At 49.0% G+C, this 17,068-nt stretch overlaps 1 protein-coding gene across 4 annotated transcripts in view; it reads right to left on the bottom strand.

The window, feature by feature from the left end:
- LOC144155453 (protein tiptop-like) overlaps positions 1-17,068 on the bottom strand; it is a 459,919-nt gene that overhangs the window by 7,674 nt on the left and 435,177 nt on the right. The window lies entirely within an intron of this gene.

Raw genomic sequence — 17,068 nt, 5'->3', positions numbered from 1 at the left:
TTACACGCCCGAGAAATGCGAAGCAGGCGATAGATGTAGGCGAAAACCCTCATTAGGAGCGCTGCTCTGCTCGAGTCCCGCTGTAACCTCGCCCGTAAGGGTATTGTTTCTGTATCATCGCAGTTCACCTCTCGCCACGTTAAGTTTGCCGTCGGCTTCTTGTCGTCGTCCCCAAGGTAGCAACTTTTGCTGGCCGCTCGACCACCACGCTACCACAAATGACGGAGGCGACGGAGCCCGGTTCTCAGCATCATGGCCGGCGAGGTTCGACATAGTTTAGGGCTCCAGAAATTTAAATGGACCACCAGAGATCTTTTAATGTACACAGAGCGACTAGCCAGGGTGAGAGCCACACAGACATCGTGGACACCGCCACATCGCTTCAGAAACTGCGCCCCTTGTCACAACGCTTCAGCGCCACAGCGCTGTGGGCAAAGCCACAACGCTTCAGAAACTGCGCCCCGGGAGCGTGAATCACTGCCCTGACTGCCTGAACGCGGCTTCAACTTAATTGCAGGCACGTGAAGGGTGTGCTGCAAAAGCAAATGCCATATTTATTGTTTAGGAAGCACATATAGTCGTCTCCTTACGGGCACCAGGACGTCTGGACCACCGGACACCACAAAGAATAAAAGCGGCATGTGCGACCTTACTGCAGCGGTCAATAAAATAAACTTCCAAAAAGGTAATGGGGTGTTCTTTGTAAAAAACGTTGCATCATATTTGTTTAGCGGTGGAGTGAACACTGTAAAATATGACGGCCTTAATCACGCGAGCACGTTGTCTATGTATGATACGAGGTTTTTATGAATAAATCCCAGCTAAAGATCCTTACTAAGCTACTGCAGCAGCCTCGCTATGCACACGTTGGAGGTTTAGAGCTCCACCTGTCGCCTGGCTAACTGCAACACGCACTGTACGGCCTTACTACGATAAAACAATGAAGTGAATGAACAAAGTAGTAAACCTCGTCTGAGCTGAACATAACGTTTTGTTAAGAAACAATACCCATATAAACGTGACGCTTCGAAGCAAGAGTACCAGTGCTCGACAATGGAATCGCTCCTCCTCATTTTTAGGGCGAAGCCCCTTAGGGGTTGGGGCTGTTGGCGTCTCCTGTCGCCGTCGTAATCGTCGTCTTATGTAGTCACGGTACTAAAACACCGGCAAACTCGTTTGCGCCTCACCCTAGAACGTAACGCGTACTAAAAAATTGGCCGCGTATCTGCTCCTTTCGTTGCAAATGTCGACTAAAGACGATAGTCTTTCGTCAACATTTGCTAAGTAAATGCCTCCCTTCACTTTCCCGCTCACCTCTCATGCAGCTTCCCTCCCGTCGCGCTCCTCCCAAGGTATACACGTAGACGTTTGCTGAAATCAATTCAAATTTACCGCGTTCCACTGCTCCAAGCCGGGTGCATCGATGCCAGCGCTGCCGTACGGCGGAGACACGCGTGAATCCAGGTGCCCTACTTCAACGTTTATAGAACCACGTTGCCCTACTCCAAACTCGTTCCAAGCGGAATGTTGAACCTATCTAGTGGAACCTTTCGTAACTGTTTCCGTTTGATTTCTTAAAATGCCGCTAGAAGCTATAGTGGCGCGGGCGACAGCAGGCGACGGAGTGAATTCTTTTTATGCAGTAGATGCAGTATTTTATTTGAATCAAGCGTTCATGAATTTGTTATTAAGGAATACTGCAAATATCACTTATGTATTGACTTTCTGCCTCATATTTTCGTAATATTTTGTTCTTGTTCAACTATTTTTACAAGTTTGAACATTGGCACCGGACTAAAACGTTTAGATATGGTTGTGGGTACATAAACCTATTGCGCAGCCTATGTTTCACTTTGGCCGGGTGGCTGAATCGCGTTGCAGACAGGCAGACAGACAGACAAAAATTTTCTCGTTCAAGTAGCCCAAGAAATACTATAGTCTTTAAAAAAACACTGGGACACTCGTCTACGCCTCGCGCTGGAGCGCTTCGGAACGCCTACTAAAAAAACACCGGGAAACTGCTTTACGCCTCGCGGTAGTGAGCTTCGTGCTTTAAAGGCAAGAGACTTTTACAGCAAAGCTGTATACCTCTACCCCCAAACGGTTTCATCTCCGTTGGCAAAAACGCCAAGGCGCCAATACACTTATACACTACATGCTTCGCCCCTCCCCAGGTTTCACGTTAGTGGAGATGGCCCGGGATTTTTTCATCGTCATCATCAATTCAACTCAAGTGTGTCAAGAGAAGCTCACTCAGCCAGGTGCATAGTTTCGAATGGTTAGCGGAACCAAGTACATGCATGTTAATTTCGTTTTCGCAAAACTACGGAGCTAAACTACGGACATACGTGGTCACTACCGTTCACCCCGAAAATGCCCTCCAGCAGGATCATTTATCACTTTTCTTTGCGACCGCCATAAGAACACACACACTGCGCTTCCTGGCAGTCAAGGGAGCAACTGTAAAGTAGGCTACTTTTTTCACTTTCCTTCCATTTTCTTCGATTGACTCGTACATTCATGTACATGTACGACACATGTACATTCGTCTAAATTTCTTGAGGAAGTTACTTCAGCAGAAAATGCAAAACTTCCTCGCAGCCCTGAAGACTGCTTACGTGCTTCGAATGCAAAAGCATTGCGGCTTCCACCGGCAATACTACTTATCAGACTTTTTTGGTGCTGCATCGTGTTTGCATCTGTTTCCTCCATTTCCTTTCTTCGTCTTTCGATTCTCCTCACTGCATCGTTCGCCTCCTGTGCTTAGGTGCATTCGCGTGATTGACCGCACTTAGCTGGTACAGAAAACGGCGGTACATCTGACGTAGAAGCCCTCTCCATCGCGAGACACGGGCGCTGATTACTTCGGAAGGCAGACTGGCGACACTTTACGGCACTGCTTTCCAAAAGCCAACGTTTCCCGCGGTTTACAGGAGCGTCTCGTAGGAGTCACTTCAATCCGCGCTTTTCGGCGTGTTTTTTCTTCTTTGCGCTATCCGCCATTTTTGGTACTATCCGTTGTAGACGGCCTACAACGACGCCGGATTTTTAGGCTCACGAAGCACATAATGCTTTCGCATTAAAAAGTGGGACAGTGGAGCTGATGGTAGCGAGCGTATACCTAAGGCAAGGCACAATAAAACGTAGGAAACACGCGTGCACATGGCTCCCAAACTCGCCGCCACCCCAGAGGATGTCGCGAGACAGCTCTCCCGCTTCTGTCAGTCAGCATCGCGTCCTCCCGTACGACGCGCGCTCTCCCTCCTCTTCCCGAGGCGAAATCGCGGCGCAGTCGTATACGACGCGCAGCCAGGCCGCAACGCCGAGCGGCATCAGTACGAGCAGCGAGCATGGCCCAAATTTCACGTCCGCGCCATGCTTTAAAGGAGCGGCCTTCGAAACAAGGCTGTCAGGCGCAGCTGGTGCCCGAGGGCAGGAACGCGGCCCACCGTGAGCCCTCAAACCGCGGCTGCTGGCTGCCTTCGGGAACAACGCCTCGTGCAGAGCGCGGCGGCAAGCCGACCCGCGCCTGCGGCACCTCCTGAGAACGCCGCGGGGGAAAAAAAAGGCCCGACTTCCGTCTCGCTGCTTTCCGCGACAGGCCGGCCAGTCGGCGACCACCGGATAGCCGCTCTGCTACACTTCCGAACACTCCCTGCTTCACCACAACGCACCCAAATGACCAACACCAGCGACCGAGGGAAGAGATTCTTGTTTTGCGATACGAGTAAAAAAGATTCGTCAGCGCTGTGCAATTGCGCAACGCACAACATTACGCTGGCACTGACGACTAATGCCGCAAGACGCCGCAAGTTGTGCAGCTGAAGCCTGTGCTCGGCATTGTTACTCGGCGAATTCGCCCGGTTTTGTCGAATGCAATGTGGTAAAGAAGAGCTACGGAAGAAGACGAAGAGCAGTTAGTTACTGATTCAAGAATTAGAAACTGCGACCATAAAACGTTAGGGCAGCATTCCAGTATTTAGAGGAGAGATTGGGAGGGGGGGTCACAAGGCAAAAACAAGGCATTTAAGGGATGATAGAAGGCAAAAAATTTGTTGGACACACCCAATAAAATTTCCGGCTCTTGTGTCCAAGTGGGCTGGCTGTTTTCGAGTTTCGAATGGAACTACAGTGAAATTGCGGGTTAAATTGCGGGTTCCATTACTGCTGGTGTGTATACAATTTGCACAGCAGACACGTTATAACCTGACGGGGGCCTGCCATCCGTTCGGTCGACTGGACAGTAAATTCCGCCCGTGGTTTACTTGCGCCTACTTCTGCTACGAGCGCAAAATAAAAACAAAAGAAAAATACTACGCCCTTCTCCTCGTCCCTTGCGAGCAAATTCTGTTGCCTCATACGTACCGCTAAGTTAGGCTCGTTCTGTTGCGTCCCCTTTAACCGCGCTATGCAGAACCCAGTGCGGCGTCGTCGCATGCGTCCGCAATAAACGAGAGGTGCGCAGCTTGGGTTATCACAGGGAAAGAACCAGCGGCGCGGTGGTATCATATACATCGGGAACTGTCTACCCGAACGGGTGTTCTCAAAACTCGGCCCGGCGTCGTTCGTCCACAAGAAACGAGAACAACGTAACTGGAGTGACTCACAAGGAATGGCGAGCGGCAAGCAAGTGACCGATCGAAGGAGGCAACGAATGAAGGGTCTTGGAGTTGGCTAACCAAAGGCTACAAAAGACTCACCGGAACCAACAAAGTTAACCTCGGGACGCTATAGAAACGCGATGGGCTCGCCGATGCTGAATCACTATAGAAGCAAGAGGTACTGCGTTCAACAGGAGTATCATCGTGCGATTGCGACATCAGCAAAAAAAAAAAAAAATTGAAAAAAAAATTACACAATACCTTCTACCCAATGCATAGAAAAAGCTGTGAACCAAGGCAAAACAGGAAATGGGCTTTTGGTTAAGGAGGTATCCAAGGATTAACGGCTCGTACTGATATGTACCAACGCAACATAGATGGTCTTCCCGCCGTCAGAACTTTTAAAACACTCATAACCTCTCACACTCTCGAACCAACTTCGACTCTGCCTATCCCAGGAAAATGTTACTGCCGAGCGGTTTCATACATTTACCAAAAAAAGTGTCGGCGTTTTCTCGTAAAGAAAAAAAAACAAAGAAAGGAAACAAGTCAAGAAAAGAAAAGAAAGAAAGTAAGCAAGAAACGAAGGAAGGAAGAAAGAAACACGTGAACCTACAGCTAAAGAGGTAAATGTGATCGACTATCTGAAGGTACGGGCGACTGTTGAGACGTTCTTTCTTACGTGCTATATAGCTAGCCAGCGGCGACACATGTACCTTCAACTGGGGATTTGGGGGCTGGAGATTTTCATTAATTTTTGGGGCCACGACAGTCACGCCGCAGTCCCTGTACTGAATGGACCACAGAGTGAGCACAGCCGTGACGTCACGCTGCCTCATATCTACTCGGAAACTGTAGGCGCTGTACCATAGAGCTCCCGTTTAGCTAGCTCCGTTAACGTTTAGTTTCTAATATTTCGCGCGCATTCTGTGAGCTGGTCCTTAGGAAAGCACGGAGTACTTTCTAAAGCAGCCTTCAGGGTAAAGATGGGCCCGCAAACCAAGCCCTGCAGGCCATAGAACAAGCGCGTAGACGAAAACCCATCGAACTATACATAGTTCCAGCTATCGTGAGACCCCACAGCCCCTACACTGGCCTGTTACACTGGACAAATTGAACTGCGTCGCGTCGTGGACAACAGCCTATGCATTGTGGGGAAAGAGGAGGTTTAAAACGGTGGTGTTCAGTCGTCCTGGACCTCAGGGATTTCTAAACAAACAACATTGGAGCCATTTGCGAGTTTTGCCAGCAGCGTTGGAAAAGAGATAGACTTCTTTGGTGACGACCACCAATTCTGAGTACTATTGGCAGTGACAACGACCCTTGCCGACCTCTCGAGAATACAATTGCAAATTAGTAAAGAAAAACAGACATCCATGCCTATTTGATCGCGACAACAAAAAACGCGGCTTTCCGCGGTTTGCTTTTCTCTAGGCACGCATAGCGGTGGCAGGCCTTTTGCGGGCATTCGCATCTGTCATTCACCTCAGCGCCTACTGTATTCTATCCTGTGTCGCTACGTGGTTAACCCGGAAAGGGTCGCATTAGAACTTCTGACAGCCTTGAATGAGTTATGGTGAGCTTTTCTGCTTCAAGGGAACAATAGGAACCAAATGAACCGGCGCGTGGACGTGCCATACATAAGTCAATGACATCAATCCAAAATTTGACTCGCCTTTGAAGTTTGCATAAAGTATTAGCAAAGCCTTCTTCCAACCACGCAGAATAAAAAAACAGGAATTCGAAGCTCGCCAATACTCTGCGCTTTGCGTGGGAACAAAGAGAAAGACGAGAGGCTGTGCCGAGTAGCACATGTAAAATAAAAGACAAGTTGGGGCAAAATGCAAGACTTTTCCAACGCCATTATAGGCCGCTCAGCTGGCACTGCCCGCCATATAAGTGATAACACGCCTTAAAAGATGAATAACTTAAGAGCACAGACATAAAAAAACCATGTAACTAAGTATTCAGCACGCGCCACTCCCGGGTACAGCGCCCAACAGGCGAACTTCGATACATGCCATTGCTCGCGCATAAGCGAACGGAAATTAAAGGGACCCTGCAACACTTTTTTCAACTTTTTTTGAAATCTTTAATACCTTAGAGAACATAGTCACCCAACACACCCAGTACTTAGATTACGGGGTCGCAAAGTACATCAGCCAAAAATTACTGCTCTATGCCCATCAGATAACTTGCAAACTCGCTCAAAATATTTTTCTCTCTTTTGCGGTCTTGACGTTCTTCGACGGCTGGAATTACGTCACTAAGGCCATGTAGCGGCTGTTGGCCGGTTTTCCTTCAGTTGCAGCAATGAACGCTTTTCGATAGCAACTTTAAAAAAAAAAGCCACAAAAACAAAGCAGAAATGGAAGGCGTATCTAAATCACGCAGTGCCGCTTCGTGCTGGCGATAACTATAGCTTTCGCAGTAGTTCCTGACGCTAAGGAAAGAGTGAAAGCGCTTATTGAAAGTGTTGCAGGGTTCCTTTAATTTATAGATGTGGGCCATCACCAGCAAAGGAGGAAACTCGGACGCTACGGAGCCCGTCACCCGACCGAAGCACGTATGTACATTAGGATGAACTACTATAGTCTATACGGACAGACAGCGCGTAGTTAATCATCCGCCGTGGGTATCTTGCCCACCGAAACTTGTCTAGCGCACGGACTTGCCGCGGTGGCTCAGTGGTTAAGGCGTTGTGCTGCCGAGTGCGAGGACGCGGGTGCGATCCCGGCCGTGGCGACCGTTTTTCTGGCGTACGCGAAAAACTGAAAAGCCCGTGCAGCGAGATTTCAGCGAACGACGACAAAGACGTCCAGGTGCTCCAAACTGATCCAGAGCCCTCCACTACGGCGCCCAGGTGTACGTATACTTCGGCGCGTGAAACTCCCCCCCCCCCCCCCCCCCCTCCCTCCATTTTTTTTTTGTCTATCGCAGGTCAATGATCTGCATGAATCCAGCTGATACATGTACGAGAACAGCATGTACGAGAGCACTTGATTTGACGCTCGTGTTCTGCACACCTAATTAACCGCGAACAATAGCCCTCGGACAATTGCCACGGACAGTCATGTGCAAGTTGCACAAAAAAGCATGGAGAGTGAGTACGTCACTACGAAAAGCAGCGCCGGCGAGCTTTCTCACATAACCAAACCTGACTAGAACTCTCCGGATAGGAACAGCGTCGAGAACGATATAACGTGCCCTGCGTTCCTGGACACGGCGACCTTTGACGAACTTCCAATTCCGCAAAGTTACCGGGCGATTTGCCAGCACAGCGCTGTAAAACTAAAATGAAATGAGATGTAGCAACTGAGTAGGCGGCGAATACAGCGCACTGTGTGGAGGACACAGCTTAGGCCAATTAAAACAATAGAGCGGCAATAAAATATAGTAAAATAATTGTAAATATAGCAATTCAAAACAGCAGCGGACTCATATCCAGCAAAAACAGGCACAATCCGTGATATTACCGACTTCGTTGTTGAAGTTGGCTTTACCGAATTGCAGGTGCTCATTTGCGAGTTGTGTCCTCCTGATAGTTTCTCCGCACTGTCGGTTGGCCCACATGTCTAAGCATTGCGAGTCGAAGCAGTCAGCGAGACTACCGCTTCATATTATCTTTCTTTTATAGGGGCCTCCGCCCAGCCATCAGCACCTGAAGCTTGTTCACATAAAGTTTACTCACTCACTTATAGGTCAACTAATGCTGCATTTGAGATGTGGTTGCTATTCAATCCAGCTGCGTTTGCTGATACTGCACGTTGGCTGCAGCAGCAGACTGGCAGCCTGTCGACGCTTTCGAGAGACGCGTCATGAGTCAATGCATAAACCCACAAAAACAGGCGTTCAGTGCCCTACATTTCACGGTATATATCTTTTAGAGACAAGCAAATGCTGAATTGGTAAAACCTATCACTTTTCCATATCGCCTAGCTCACCATCCCGCTGTAGCGAACTGTGGGCTCTACTGAATCTAATGGTGTATATTTATTTCTATGGTAATATAATCTAAACCGTTAAAACACGAACACTTCTCGCGGTCTCATAAGACTTCCACTTAACGAGGTCCTACCTAATAAAATACAAAACCTGCGCGAGCCAGTTCGGAAGTGTACGCGTTTGCTAGAGTTCCGTGCGATGCCCTGACAGTTGATCGTACGCGGGTGATGGCGAGCGAAATGGCGCAGCACGAGGAAAGCGCATCGTGATGTATGACGGGTACGTTGCCGCTTGCAGCAACAGCGGTTGTCTGCACTTGAGAGACGGCGGTCTGCCGCCTTCTCGGCCGGCCGAGCGCGGTAACATGCAGTTAGCAGAAGGACGCTTCTGATTCTTGGCCAGAAAGCTAGACACAACCATGGGTTTACGGCCCTTGCTGCGAGCGTGTCAACCATAAACGTATGGCCGTGTAATACTACTTCGTGTCTTTCTGGCGCTCGAGGTGACTAACGCCAAAGGCGCACCGATCAACTCTTCCTGGTCCATTTACGACTTCCGCACAGGCGGAGCCAAGACGCGCGCTGTCAACAGTCCAAGGGAAGGCGGCGACACGTCGGAGCGAACGCCGCCGGTTGCGACGCCAAGATGGCACGGCCGTTCGCTTCCGCAGCCCGGCGCCAGGAAGTGGCAGGATGGCTCCTACAGCGCCGAGGGTACCCACGGCATCCGAATAACTTGGCTTCAACCGCCGATGCCAAGAGCGGGTACACTTTCCTCGCGTTCTCTGTCCGGAACACAGTGTGACTTCGCTCTACAGCGTCCATCGTCTCAAACAAGTAATAAGGTGTTCCGCAAGGGAGGCCTCACAGATGCACATTTAGAGATGCTTTAGAGGTGCACATTTCGCGTAGAAGTGCAAACAATAGGAATGAAGCAAAGCTGCTTATTCTGAAATGAAGTGGCTGTCAGATCGGGTTTTTCGCTTAAGGCAACTGTAAAATAACCCGCCCCGGTGGTTCAGCAGGACTCGTATACTGCTGAGCCCAAGCACGCGGGTTCGATCCCTGCCGCGGCGGCCGTTTTTCTGACCGAAGCGAAAAACGAAAACCACCGCGTGAAGAAATTTCGGCTCACGTTAAATATTCCCAGGTGGTCTAAGTTAATCCACAGCCTTCCACTACGGCGCACCTCATAGCTATACGTGTAGCGTCGTCGCGTAAAAACCCCAAAATTCGGATTTTTTTTAGAATTCTGAACTATTAACATGAAAATTAAACTGAGTTTACACTGCCTTTCAGGGCACGCACACAAGAAAGAACTATCGTCGCGTATCCACTATCGCGATCTGCAACATGTCTGAAGGCTATGAAATACTCTACGCCTGTCCATGCAGTAACAGTGCGGGCGAGCCAGCTCACACGAGAAAATCCGAATCCGACAATCGCGAATGCAAGAGCAGTAAGACGACCAAGTGTGCCTGTATGCGTGCGTGGACGAAAGTAGGGGAGGGGGGGGGGGGGGTGATGTGCATACGACTCGGCGGTCGCGCTCTAGGGTTGCAACAAAGGGAACAAAACTGCCAACCACGGTCAAAGTATGAATTATCTCAACTGAACAGAGTTGCTTGCTTGCACTGTTTGCTACCTCGCTGAACATTAAACAAAGGCTGCGCACTCGTTGGAACTGCACGAAAGCGAGAAGAAAGATGACGAGACAGTACTCGGTCGTCAACTCGTTTTATAGTTATTGTTTCCCCTTTTTTAACAACGTGGGTTTTGGGGGATCTACTAAAATGTCAGTACCCATTTTTCGTGCTGTGGAAGACAACTAGCGCCATCTATGTAACTGTACGTGAGCGTGAACATTTGCACAAATCCGATCATGTTAAATAAACGACTTCGTGGAGGCCAGTATCGAACCGAGGACCCCGTGCTCAAGGAGTCAAGTGTCTTGCCAATTAGGCCAGTGGGACAGGCGTTACGGGGAAACAAAGAAAAGAACAAGGTGGTGAGTTTCGCATAACACTCGCTTCAAGGTGTTCCAGATCGCAGGAATCGCTTGCGTGAAGATTAAATAGACGGATCACCACGTGTCGTGCTGCGACGAAGCAACGTACTCGCCGCTTCAGAAACGTGGGGCCCGCTAAATGAACATCAATGCATTTCATACAAGAGGAAAGACAATAGGTGCAGCATAAAGAACGACACGAGGCATTTCCTTACAGTCGCCTTCGATACCGCCCAAGTAACGAACGATGCCGAAACAGGACCGGGTGTGGGCACCGCGTGCCTAAACAAAATCAAGTATAGAGACATCCACGCAGTTCTGCTGTCCATAACATAATGCCTACTTCAACGCAAAGTCCGACTGGGGAATTTCTGTCGGAGGGTCTAACACGGTATGCTCCAGACTATTGTGTTCCGTGTAACTAATTCTTTGGTAGGAAAACGTGTCAATGATTATGCCTCCAACCGGTGGCCGATCACCCCGTTACGACTTTGCGTTTTGCGTCGTCGTTTGCCCTTCATTCCAACGGTCCTACGCTAAACGGTAACATTAATGCAAACGACTAACAGCATCTATATAAAAAGACTTGAAGTGCCAATGGCACTTCAGGTGCAATTTTTTGTTATTGTTGCGGGTGGATGTGGTGTTTCACTTTCAAAGTTGGATGTACCTACACGCTGAGTCCCAACTGGGGCGTTTTAAAGAATAATCGACCGGATCATCACTGCCCAATTAATGGAGAACTTGCCCCAGCGTTCTACCAGAGTCCTTCAATGCTTTTGAAGGACTCTGGTTCTACTAACACTTCGAGGTAACAGCTGCGCTAAACCATAGCGCAGGCGTTAGCTTTTTGCGCAACTTTCCGTGCTAAGTTCGAAGCCACCGGCATAACGGTATCGTAGAGGTTATCCGTGCAATCGTAAAGCCAACACTGAAATCAATCTGCTAGATGTTGAGCTGCATCCTGATTGCACCCAGCCGCTTCCTTCCGTTTAAAACGACCTTCGAAGCTGAGCTGTGACGCGGAGAGCGCTACTTTCAGCGCCCCCTTGACGAGACTTTCGGCGGAGGAAGGCATTTCCAGAGATGCCGGACATCGTCGTTAGACAAGTGGGGGCTGATACACGTGATAATGTGCTACTTGGGGGAAAATCCCAGGTGAGTGTGCTACCTCTTTTGACCGCAATAACCTGATCCACGCGGCTCATGCGTCCCTACAATGGCCTTGGTTTAAACGGTAACGTAAACACGGTAACGGTACGCTCCACCTCCTAACTGGGAGATTTAACTTTCCCTTACTGTGTTTACGTTGTCGTTTGTCATGCATGCGGGAGCCAACTGCGCATGCGCGAGCAGTTACGAGAGCAGGCACTTACCGGCGCGTGTTTTGCCGTCGCCACTGTGCTGCCTGCATGGGGCGACGAAGTATACACCCTCGCAGCTTGTTTACAGCAAAAGCAATCCTTTCGGGGCCTCATGATCGGCGCGGCTGATGAAAGTAGATATTTCGGGGATGTTGTTTATCACGCAACTGCTGTTGTCGGTGCCGAGGAGGCATCAAACTACAAAATTTATCCGACGGGCGAGCAATTCTACTTTGACTGCTTTGCCTGTCTCAAAGCTCAGATCAGTTGCTCAGCTTCCAAAGCAACGTTACGTCTCCTAAATAGTTCTGGGCAAAGTAACTTAGGTGCTTGTGGCATTACTGCAGCATATTTTGTTCATTGTATGCCAAGATGTTTAGAGAAGGCGTGAATTACGTTTAACTTTATTTTATACCAACCATGTATATAGACGGCGGCCTCAAAAACACACTTTATGTGCACAAAACTCTCTGCAGCAAAATACTATTCAGCAAATATTTATTTCAAACGTCAGACGTTCAAGACATTTAAAAAAAAGCAAATACCTTTCAGCAAGACCGCTTCGTCGAGACTGCTTTTAAACCGATACGTCAGATGGCGCCACTTTTACTGCGGTGAGCCGATACGCCGGAAAACGGAAACCGCAAATGCGCTGAAACGTGTTCATGCCGCTACGTCCCGGTTACCACAGTATTCCCTAAAGTTCGAACCGGTATCCGCTAACGTTAATACGAAAACGTTATTGTATATCGCACTAATGTCTTAGATTCTTGTCCAGTCGGACATTCGACAGACGGAATGGAGGAGCGTTCGTTCGATGGAAGAGCGGTTCAGAAAGCCCTCCGGACAAGGTCGATAATTTAAAGGGGAAATGCCTTGTGAGAAAGTGAGCAGTGGCGTGAGTCCCCAAGGCCGTGCCTGAACACCAACTCGCCTTTCAATCGCGTTTAGAGGTGCACAGGATATAGCGCAGATGTTTTCCACGCTGGGCTTATTGCAGCGATGCTTTACTGTACAACGAACGCCGGAAGGAAGAGAAAGATACCGCAAATAAAAACATCTGTAGCAATTTTGATCGGTTTCGACAACGAACGGCTAGCAGCGTCGCGACTGGACTTGACTTGTTATTTTGTTTTTGTTTTTTCCTCGTAACACCAACCACGTGTTGCTTTACCAGGTTCATCCTTCATAACCCACAGCTGTTCACGCTGAGCGCCTAAAGTCCACAAATAACCGCTTCCCTTCCTCGCTAACAGATATGCACCGATAACCCAGCAGTGCCGCCACAAGCCCTGTCGCGAAACAACGCGCTGCAGCTATTCTGCCTCCGAGGACGCACTTTTTACCCCATCTCTCTCATTTCTGACAGGCCGATTTGCGACATCAACATGGCTTTCTTCGCGACAGTGTCAGATACACGAAAACTTCGGCAGACGTATGGTCTCACGCAAATAACATGAGCGGTGGTTTCAATACGCCGCAATTAAGTCCATTTCGAGTCTCCTGTATGAGTGACGAAAAGACTCTTGAAGTTGTTACTGGGGACGATTTAAAGTTGTTAGTGTTTTGCACGGTGTGACTGTGTATATTGTATGGCAGACAAACGGGAGCGACAATAGAAGGCACTAAGCAAAGCTGTTGCCCTTAAATCCTCCACGTGACCGCACTGCGCGTAGGCACGGCCTATACAGAACTCCACTCAACTCAAACGTACAAGCACTTAAAAACTGACCGCATGCACTGCTACCCCGGTTAGTACCTTCAGACAATTTACACCACGAAAAAGCAGCGCGATTGCATTCGAATGTGCCGCTGGTGAACGCAGAGCGCACGCACGCTGTACCTCCAAAGCACATGGAATTAACAGAAACATACAGTTGCTAACAAACTTTCTCCGGTCAGAAGGGTCGCTGTTAGTGCTTCAATTACAGACACAAGGGGACGCCCAAAGCCCACGTGAATGGCTTTAGCGTACAAGCAGAGCCGACTGCACGTATTATTTCAAGGGCTAGCGGGAGATGAACGGCGCTGTTTTGGGGTTACCCTCGATCTACGAGCGTTCACGCGTGCCATGGGGAAAATATTTCCCCCGTCTTGATTAGTATACAGAGAACAAAACACCCGCGCTACATTCACTGAGCTTAGTTTGGGTACAGACCTTGGCCCTGTATATACGTTTCGTCGCACGATTCCGAACGCATCACTGACTCCGTCGTCAGTGGGGACAGCGAACGCGGCTCTTTTCGACCTCCAATGGATCAGTACACTGCGCACAATTCTATCCTTTTTCTTGCGCACACAAAGGACAGCAGAAATGTCGACGACTCAAGAAGCTCCATCACGGCTAGACACTGATCTGTTTACATGTTTGGCTGTAGCACTCGCGCGTGTTTTGTAACTGTCATTGTGTTACTTTTGTTTGTTTTTTGCCTGACAAGGTTGTAGGCCCTGGAACCCGAAGAATGTGGATTCTTCGCCTGCGCCGCGGCAATTATCTCGGCTCACTCCCCGCCGTAACTTTTTATACGTGGTTCGATGTTTGCGTAACGTTCGGCGAACAGAAGCTACTCGTGGCGCACACGAACAATAATGCCTCATTAGATTACCTAACGAGGAGACCCGCTGGCCTGGTGACCGGCCGCACAGACCGATCCAGTGTGCTTCTGAGCCGCATTTCGGCGTGTGTGTTGCAGCTCACCATTTAAGCAATACGGCGACAAAGTATGGACGAGTCGTTCGATAAGGCGCACGCACGACAAGGACGCTGCGCCGTCATGATGACGAAACGGGAAGGCGCATCTTGTTAGGAAAAAGAAAAGCACTTTTAGTCCCCGCTGCTCCATGATTAAAGAAGAAAACTAAGTACTGAGTCATACCCTTAGACTCTCCGCTGTTAAGGGCCTGCTAATGTAAACGATTATGGCTGTACTTCAAGAACAATGCATAAAATAAGTATGTCATCTATGCATGTGAGCAATAGTGCACGTACACGAAAATATGCAGTTCGTATAGAATCGTTCATAATGAGTGCCCATCAATGCCCATTTGCGCAAGTACATATTGACTGATTGATTGTAGGGTTTAACGCGCCGACGCAACGCAGGCGATGAGACGCGCCGTAGTGGAGGGCTCCGGATTAATTTTGACCACCTGGGGATCTTTAACGTGCGCCGAAATCTCGTACACACGGGCGTTTTTGCTTGTCGCCTGCACAAGCACAGTATGAAATAGTGTACGACCGCTTGGATCAGCCACTTCCTCGTGATGTTGATTCTATCTGGACACTGGAGCAGGCTGCCAAACTGTGGATGGCGACACTTGTAGGCCCAAAAAATGCAGGCCTCCCCCAATACATGAAATTTTAATTGCGCTCCGCATGTAACGTTTCGTGTCCCTGATGCCTCAGACAGCCAAAACGCGGAGAAAAAGTAACACTGGCTTAAGAAGCGCGCTTCAACAAGGCGGTTTCGCGACACCTAACGCGAATTACCAACACAGAAGCAATGATAGCAACAAACCGGCGTCTCCAGATTCTATGTGGGCGAGTTGATAACCCCAGTCAAACAAAACAACCCTAAAGAGAGCCGCAAGGGTTATCTAATCACATTATCAGCGTAAATTTTGCTATGTAGCCCGTGTACTATTGTCATTTTTTTTCAGCCAATTGCGCTCACTTATCTCGCACGAAAAGAAATGCGCTTGAAATACAGCTAACTACCTTTCACACCATATGGAGACGTCGGCTCTGCAAATTGTGCCGCACAAAAACAAAGGCGTCAATGACCGTGAAGTATGTCGGCATTAATACTGAAAGACTTAGCAGCAGACCAAACTGCTAACCCGCCTGGCGCCCTTTCGGTGGTCGCGAGGAGGCCGCAAGGGACGCCCATTGCTATTTTCCCTTCCCCATACACGTGGACTACACAGCGAAATAAAAGTGTCGTACCAGTCGAACTGCGCAATGCAGCCAAATGTACGAACTTCCCTCCATCTCGCTTCGGGTGTGCAGTGAGTTCCTGTACTTGATCTGCCGCTCGGCCTCATCCCGTCGGTCACAGAGAAAGCCAATTAGCATAAGGTCATCATGCACAGTCTACTCAGCCGTTGTGGGTGGTCAAGCTCATCACAGATGTCAGCATTGAAAACAACGAACCTTGGGATGTACTGCCTTTACTATAACGTCTTTTTTCGCATTTTCTTTCAATTCTGTATACTAATTACTGTCATGCAACCATTGATAATGGCTGTTAAGACAAAAGCCATTCTGGGGGGACAGACAACGAATTACGAGACTCTAACTGGTGCAAACAGCGCAGTCAGCACGGTTGCCCTTTTCGGTGAACGACGCACCCAGTGACCCACGTAAACATTTGTGAATAGCCATCCCCCCCCCCCTCCCCCCCCCAAAAAAAATGGATACACAGCACGAAGCTGCGCTCTGCGTTCTTTCCGGTTTAGTATTTTCGTTTTGTGCACGGCGTACTAAGGAAACGCCGTGCGCAAAACTAAAGAAACGTTAGAAGGTTGTTGCCCATGAATAGACACACGCGATCAACAAAGGCTAGAGAGCTTGTTATTTAGACAAGGTTTCCGAACAACGTCTTTGCGAGCACAGGACGTAGCTGCCAGATTCCTGGTGCCCCATAATAAACGCGGTCAATCCGGCATGCGCGAGTTAAACGACGTGACAACCAGCCAACTACGATGACGTGCTGCATACAAAGTGATCTTAAAATATTAACAGGCCTCAGCAGAAGCAGCGTGAAAAATACAGCGAACTTGTGCGCTGACATCACTACAAGCTTGTTGATATGCCCGACCTATCAAAAGTGTAGCATACAGACATAAAACTGCGCAATTTCTGAACGCCGAATAAAGTACAGGTAAAAGCAAGAAAACAAAGCATGGGTAGCAACCCCGCGTTATCTAATACTGGCGTAACCACATCAATCAGGAGGAGCAAATAGCGCCCAATGAAAGAGGCGAGGTCGAGCCGCTTTCAGCGCGCCATTCACTCCAGAACCAAACATGGCTTCAACAACGTCCTTACGCAGCGAACCTCGAGCGTTGCGCATGAATTAGCCAAAAATATCCAAGCGTGCACAGTCAGATTCAGGTTTTCGTACATACAAAAAAGTGAAACTGCAGAGC

The sequence above is a fragment of the Haemaphysalis longicornis genome, unplaced genomic scaffold (assembly GCF_048455015.1).
Source record: "Haemaphysalis longicornis isolate Haplotype H1 unplaced genomic scaffold, Haemaphysalis longicornis Haplotype H1 scaffold_1, whole genome shotgun sequence".
Lineage (NCBI taxonomy): Eukaryota > Metazoa > Arthropoda > Arachnida > Ixodida > Ixodidae > Haemaphysalis > Haemaphysalis longicornis.
The sequence above is the reverse complement of the archived record's forward strand: the minus strand, read 5'-3'. Positions and strand labels throughout refer to the sequence as shown.